The 7,863-nt window shown below is 38.5% G+C and overlaps 1 pseudogene; it reads left to right on the forward strand.

Moving 5' to 3' along the window:
• Window positions 1-1,672: 1,672 nt before the first annotated feature.
• On the forward strand, window positions 1,673-1,790 carry LOC126458808 (5S ribosomal RNA; annotated as a pseudogene).
• Window positions 1,791-7,863: the final 6,073 nt, after the last annotated feature.

Here is a 7,863-nt window from a genome sequence, read left to right on the forward strand (position 1 = left end):
TTTTTATTATGCAGTGTTACGCTTTGCAAACATGCGTAGTAAGGAATATTTCATTTTGTTCTGTGGAAATAAGCTGTTAGGAGAGCAACCATTCTGCTGGACTAAGTACAGCATCGATTATTCGAAATAATTGGGGAAAATGGGTGTTCGGAAAACTAGTTTATGCGGATAGTCGAACCGTATACATAGAACCTCGTTTATACGTTTCTGAGAGGGGGTACTGTGAGGCTGATCCCGGCGGAGGTTCGAGTCATCCCTTGGGCATGGGTGTGTGTGTGTTTATCCTTAGGCTAATTTAGTTTAAGTAATGTGTAAGCTTAGGGACTGATGACCTTAGCAGTTAAGTCCCATAAGATTTCACACACACACACATCTGAGAGGGGATGATGAAATAAATGTACAGATGAGATTAACCTTGAAACTATTGAAAATATTAAATAGTATCTCTTTGTCACTGCCTTTCAGCACGTTTTTTCCTCACAAATTAACATGTATATGAGGTCGGCTACACTAATTGAGAATACTTTTTTTAGGTACGTGTGTCAAAGATCTAATAAGTATGCCTCGAGGAGTTCATACATCCAAAAGATGAAGTGGATTTCAGCAGAGAAAAACAAAACAAGCTAAAACTGTTCCACTTCAGAGAATGTCTGGCCCCATCTTCAAAAACTGATGATAGCCAAAGTGCATCAAAAGAAACTGATTCTCACGGTGATGTAAGGATAATAACATCAGCTCATCTTGAGAAGGAAACAGCGATAAGACAGATATGATGATAACTCATCAAGGAGACGAATTAGAAAAAATACTGAAAATGACTGTGATAATACTGGTAATGTTACTCCTATCAAAGACTGTAATAATACAAATAAATCACTGCAGGATTTGAGAGATGTCTCTCATTGGAGCGTACCTATTCGTGATAATTTCGTATTGCAATCATAAAAAAAGGAACCAAACTTTTCCAAACAGAGAAGGGCCATTTGGCACTGTACCTAAGCACAGATCAAAAACAAAACGTGATTTGCGGCAAAGCCATTTGGCCCTGTATCTAGGCACCGATCGAAAACCAAAGGTGTTGTGCGGTATCTTTCAAAGGAATGTTTTTATAAGGTGATACCTACTGGCGAAAAAATTCTGCAGCCTGGGATGCCTCTGATGTCGTTTGTTTGTAGTCACCAGTAGCACTAATGAAAGAGCCACATCTGTGATTCGATTTCAGAAGTGGTGGAAACTGAATCCTAATGTGGCCGAAACTGCAAATGAAAACCTGGAAAATCTTGAAAAGTGGAAAACTTTGGAAATGAGACTAAAATTGCATAAAGCGACAGATGACGTAGTGTTGCAATTAATGGCACTGAAAAACTGAAGTGGAATCATCTTTTACCAAGGTTACTGTATATAACTGTGTTTCTGGCTAAGCAAAACCTAGCATTTCGTGGACTTGATGAAGAACAACGTTCTACAAGTAGAGGCAATTTCTTAGAACCAGAGAATCTACTGTCAACGTGTGATGTAGTGTTGAAAGAATACAACTTGAACTTGGAACATGATAAATCTCAAAAACTGTCATATTTGTCGCCAGAAGTGCAGAATGAATTTATATATGTTTTAGCGAACGACGTAAAATTTAAGCTTATCAGCGAAATTAAATCGTGTAAATGTCTTGGTAGCCAACGGCTTTGCCGCAGTGGTAACACCGGTTCCCCTCAGATCACCGAAGTTAAGCGCTTTGGGGCTGGGCTAGCACTTGGATGGGTGACCATCCGGTCTGCCGAGCGCTGTTGGCAAGCGGGGTGCGCTCGGCCCTCGTGAGGCAAACTGAGGAGCTACTTGATTGAGAGGTAGCGGCTCCGGTCTCGGAAACTGACATACAGCCGCGAGATTGGTGTGCTGACCACATGTCCTTCCATATCCGCTTCCAGTGACGCCTGTGGGCTGAAGATGACACGGCGGCCGGTCGGTACCGTTGGACCTTCATGGCCTGTTCGGGGAGAATTTAGTTTTAGTAAATGTTCTGGTATTGTGTTTGATAGCACAGATGACACTTCACATATTGATCTGAAGTGATTCGTTTCGTGAAAATTAATAATAAAAAGTGGAAGGAAAAGAAGTATTCCTTGGATTTTTTCTCCTGAAAGGAAAACACGCCGCTGATCTAAGAGACTAAATTCTTAAGAAGCCTGAAAACGACGGTTTAGACGGTATGGTGTGCGGTTCCCAAGGTTATGAGAATGCAGCTGTTATCAGAGCGTGTATGGAGGAGTACAAGCTGTTATTAAGGCCGTCTTTGGTGGATGTATTGCACAAAATACATCTTGTGTAACATTTTTCGAAAAAGTAGGAATCATTTTTCCATTTTTTCTCTGTCTCCCTTAGCCGCTGGGATATTCTTAGTAAACATAGCAAACCATTTGTTAAAAGACTCTCAAAAATGTGTTGGAGTGCTCATTATGCTGCAATAACAGCACTGGCAAAACATTGTGACGAGGTTGTCGCTGCAATTCACGAATTATGAGGCCAAAAAGAAAATTTGGACACCAGAGGTGCTGCAAAAAATCTTACGCCTGCTTTATGTAATTTCACATTTCTATGCTATATTTACTTTTGGAATGACGTACTGAGAGATGTAAATTGCACTCTGGTTGCATTCCAAAGTCTTGATCGGTTACAAAAGTAGAGAGAAGCACTTCGTCTTTAAACCGAACAAAAACGAGGTCATATTGTAGAAAAGGCAGTACAAAAATCGAAGGAATACAACATTCCAGTAGAAGGATGAATTTGTCATAGAAAATGAATGGCTGTGAACTGGCCACCGATACAGGAATCACACTGCGATTAGTGCATCAACAGGATGTGTTGGAATGTCTTGAGCGATTCAGTATTGCACTCCGAACTAGATCAAAGTGCATTTAACATGTCGCCCCACTGTTTGAGGTTGTGCAGCCACATACTTTGCTTTTGGCCAACAATGAGGAGTTGAAATTAGCTTTTTCAAACTTCACTGGTTTTTTGATGAAGTGTCAGAAGGAGAACTCCTCTCTGAAATTCCAAGGCTGAGAAAACATATAAAAGCGGCAAATGTTATATTTTCTGGTTGGCTATGTCTTGACTTTCTGAAATTTATCGTGGAACGGGTTTTTAAGGACTCTTTTCCAAACCTCATGCTCGTTCTAAAGTTGTTTACGACGGTTTGCGTATCAGTTGCTTCATGTGAGAGGAGCTTTAGTAAATTATAATTAATTAAAAAATTCTTACGATCAACAATGAGCCACACAAGGCTAAATTAATCTTGCCGTGTATCGAACACGAGACAGCACAAAATATTAATTTTGAACATGTGATATCAGAGTTTGCGGCTGTTAAAAGTTAGAATGAAGATTTTAGCGTTTGTAGATGGCTTTAGCAAATAGTTTTCTAAAGGCTGTATATTAATGTATATAGAGTATAATACGATATCCTAATTTAGTGTGTAATACTAGACACTAATGTGTAATAATTTATAATACTATTATATACTGCAATTTGATGATTAATGACTCTGAGTCCTTTATTTGTCTTATTCGAATCGATACTTGACATGTATCCAGTTTTAAAGATTTTAAGAGTGTTCATTAGTGAGATGCAACCTCGATATCCGCCCCCGGTGCCACTGCGTGGAATGCGTTTATATTAGCAGTATGAGAAGAATGTCTATCACCCGTGGCGGCTCGTGAGTATACATTTTAGATGCTCGCAAATTTTTTGACTCAGATAAACTTGAAAGAATGAAATAGCAACTGCTGTACAACAGTAATGATTATGAACGATGTTATTCAACTGCAGCCACTGCCAATAATTTTAATAATTGTTATAGCAATGTAACAATGACGTCCAATATAATTTTTCGATATAAGGAGTTAATTGACATATCTGAGTCTGCTATTATCTAATGGAATTCATACCAACTGCCAAATGAACGAAGATCGAAGTCCGCAGGAGTGTGCTACCACCTAGTGGCATAGACGTAAACTTGTAGTTGAGTGGTAAGGCGTAGCTACGCACGACACAAACCGTGCAAGTTCTTAATCACATCCCTGTTATTTGACCCACAAGGCAACTATGTCATGCCAGCTCGGCATGCGTAGAAGCTCCTTATAACGTGCATAACTGAAGATGTACTCCCGATCCTGTTGCCAAGTTTCACCGAGTGCAGAGGAGCAGTAGCGCGGCAGATATTAGTACCATGTATTTCACATTACCTCATCTATGTTAAGTTTAACAACATTCAAAGAAAAATTACCACTGAATCCGCAAGGCGTCTAAAGTTAGGGTGTTAATGTGCTCTTGTGCTCTTACACAGCAGCCGCTACTGTCTACCACCAGCAAAGCCTTCTGGGAAGGTGGACCCTTACCCAGCTACATTTGTTAGTGCATCACCACAAATAAGCAGTCTTTGTTCAGTCGGCAACATTGCAAGGACCCCAACCCATTAAGGTGATTGACACATGGACGTCACCGCAGGAGGATGTGGGGGGGGTGGGGGGGGGGGGGGAGGGACATGTCCCCCAATATCGGTTTTTTGTGTCTCAATTGACAAAAGAAATGACACCGTTGAACGAATATATCCAAGCGAAGATTAACTGATTACGTGTACTAAAAGCGCTTGTGCAGCAAGACTCAACGGTCTGGAGGACTTACTGATGTCCCAGTAAATCAAATCCACTTACATTATTCACTAACAGGACAATACCCCAAGTTTTAATGAACTGCGTTGGTACGACCACAAGTGATGATGGAGCCTAGTAGATAAGCACGAATCTGCTTGGTTTTGCTGTAAATTTGTAGGAAGGTTGGCCAAGAACCGTAGGGCTAGCAGTCGAACGCCATGCGACAACCACAGTCCGATATCGGTATAATAATAAACTTATAGTCAGTGTATGTGTCAAGAGAAATTCCTATGAAGAGAGTTAGAGTCATTTCATCAGTTTTGTCTTTTTTAAACGTCAAAGAAATGATGGTAAATTTGTATTACAAAATATATTCAGACTTGTTCAGTTTTACCGCAACAATGTAGTAGAACACCTAGTTTAAAGGAACTTCATCAACTTTTTTTTAAAGTGATATAATATAGCGTACAGCCTATTATGTTCTATACATATTATTTTTGCTTGATTCTTCCGTACAAAAAGTTTTATAGTAAACTAGCAATTTAACCGTCGTGGCTTCGGCCGCATTGCTCAGTGAAAGAAAACCAGGTATTGTGAATTATTGAAGGGTGTTCTTGTAAAGTGATAACTTTCCAGCATTCTCCATGGTTTAAAAGAAAAGGTCTGTATTTTAAACTACGAAATACATTGTGTTTTCTGGAGGATTATTTTCACTTTTTTAAACTGGTTTTAATAATCAAACTAACCGACTGAGCCAAAATTTGCATGAAGCTCTTATATATGGAAAGAACTCAGAATTACTGCCATTTCGTTTAGGATATAATATATAATAATCATGCACATATTTTCATTAAGTGCCATGGAAGTATATGGTCTGAGGCAGTCAGAATGCTCCAAAAACTTGTTTCCGATCCTAATTTTTCAGGTTTGTTCAAGTGATCCTCCTCTTAGACCCCCTGTGATCTAATGACTCTCGTGATCCATTGAACCTTCTCCTCTCCCCCAATAATGTAGTGCTGGTAATGCCCATCTGTTGACGAAGCGTAAATAGTCTTGCAGCCTGTGTAATGGATTTCCAAGCAATTTATCACTCTACAAAAACAAATGCATGTTAAGTATAACTATTCGACAGGTTTAAAAAATAAACCGTTAGTGACGAACCTAAAGAGCAACTGTCGGCAAATGTACATACCTTCTATATAAATAAAACACAATTACCTGACTGACTCACTCGTCATCGCCCAGCACAAATCGCTAAGGACTGAAACTTGAAAATTGGAGAGTGTGTTGCTCTTATACTGTAGGCGTCCTTTATAAGAAGCAATTTTTCGAAATTCAACCACTAAGGGGCTGTAATAGGGGATGAAAGGCTTGTTGAAAATTGGTATCTGGTTTCTTGGTCAGAAGTAAACAAAGACGTGTTTCAGCATTTTCGAAAATTTAGCCCCTATGGGGGTGAAATAGTGGCCAGTTTGTTGATTGAAAATGAATCATTGCTAAAGAACTACTATTTTTGAAGCTACATCTATGAAAATTGATACTTGAATTCTGAGTTACGAATAAAAAAATAAGTGTTTCAGTGTTGTTTGGAAATTCAACCCCTAAGGGAATGAAATATGGCATGAATTGTTTTATGAAGTAATTCGTTATGAAAGCATTTTTCAAACTAAACATATAAATATTTGATTTTCGATTATCGGTTGGAAATAAAAAATTACTTTTGTAACCTCCCCACCGCAATTTTTTAAAAGATAATATGTAGCAATACTTAATAGAAATGGGAGCCAAGTGTAACCTCCCCACAAAAATTTGAAAGGAAAATAACGATACTAATTAGAAATGCTGATGGACATGGCTCTATGCGTAACCTGCCTACAATCAAATGTACTGACAATGGCAACAAATGTGAAATTCGCAATCTGACTCAATTATAAATCCTTCAAAAAATTAAAGTCCATTCAGTGACAAGAAAATTCAATTAAACCGAAATATCGGTTTTTGGCCCTGTGTAAAAACAATCAGAATTAAAGTCTTACCTCAGAATAAATGGATGTCACATATCTGCTCTTGTTGTTGCGCACCACTTGGAGGAACTACATTGCAAATAATAATATTCTCCTTTTTTTTGTAATTCTAGTGAAATTTTTCTTCAAAAAGAAGTGGAATGAAATGGGAAGTGCAACGAGATCTTTAGTTCAAAAAAAATTAAACTTTTGAGAAAATGCTTTTGAAATAAAAAATTATTATTGGGGGACTTGTTGGAGAATAATTACAATAAATAAAATTTTTACATTATCTAATGATTATATTAATTAACAGTATACCTTATTCCTCATCTTGACCATTGTTGCCGACCGCCTACATCACACAACCGCACTGGGCTGCTACTACTGACCGACCGCTCTGCATGACGACTACAGACTGAGTACTGCTCTCAACTAGACAGAGCTACAGACTCGCAACGACTGAACTGATAGACTCGCAACGACCGACTGATTGCTACTCTGCATAGCGACAACTAACTCGCAAAGACTACTACTGACTGAGAACCGCTCGCAACACTCGCGCGGTCAAGCGCATACTCTCTGGTCACAGATGCTACAATGCCTCGCCATCGCTGCTGCGTTACATACGTGTTTCATAACCCTCCACTCGGGGGGCAAAAATTTGGCAGCGATGGTGAGTCATTTGGACTTGCCAAGCGCGGCAAAATTTTTCTTTAATTAACAAAATCCTACAACCTACAGAATATTTAAATGTTGTGCACACGCACTAAGTACAAAATATATCAGACAAGGACAAAATGTGAATACTAAACATAGTAGCAAATCAGAAAAATATATACAAACTTTTTGACAGATAAAGTGCACAGGCACTGAAAAAATTCTTTAGCATATGCAGAACAAATAAACAGACTGGCAAGAATAATTAGATGTAGTACATAAAGTAAATGTTGTGCACACGCACTAAGTACAAAATATATCAGACAAAGACAAAATGTGAGTACAAAACATAGTAGCAAATCAGAAAAGTATATACAAATTATTTGACAGATAACAAAGTGCACAGGCACTGAAAAAATTCTTTAGCATATTCAGAACAAATAAACATAATGGCAAAAAAAAAAATTCATGTCCAAAGTGCACATGCACTGAAAAATGTCTTTAGTATTTTCACAACAAATAAACATAATGGCAAACATCATGTCGACCAG

This window comes from Schistocerca serialis, chromosome 2 (genome assembly GCF_023864345.2).
Source record: "Schistocerca serialis cubense isolate TAMUIC-IGC-003099 chromosome 2, iqSchSeri2.2, whole genome shotgun sequence".
NCBI classification, from domain to species: Eukaryota; Metazoa; Arthropoda; class Insecta; order Orthoptera; family Acrididae; genus Schistocerca; species Schistocerca serialis.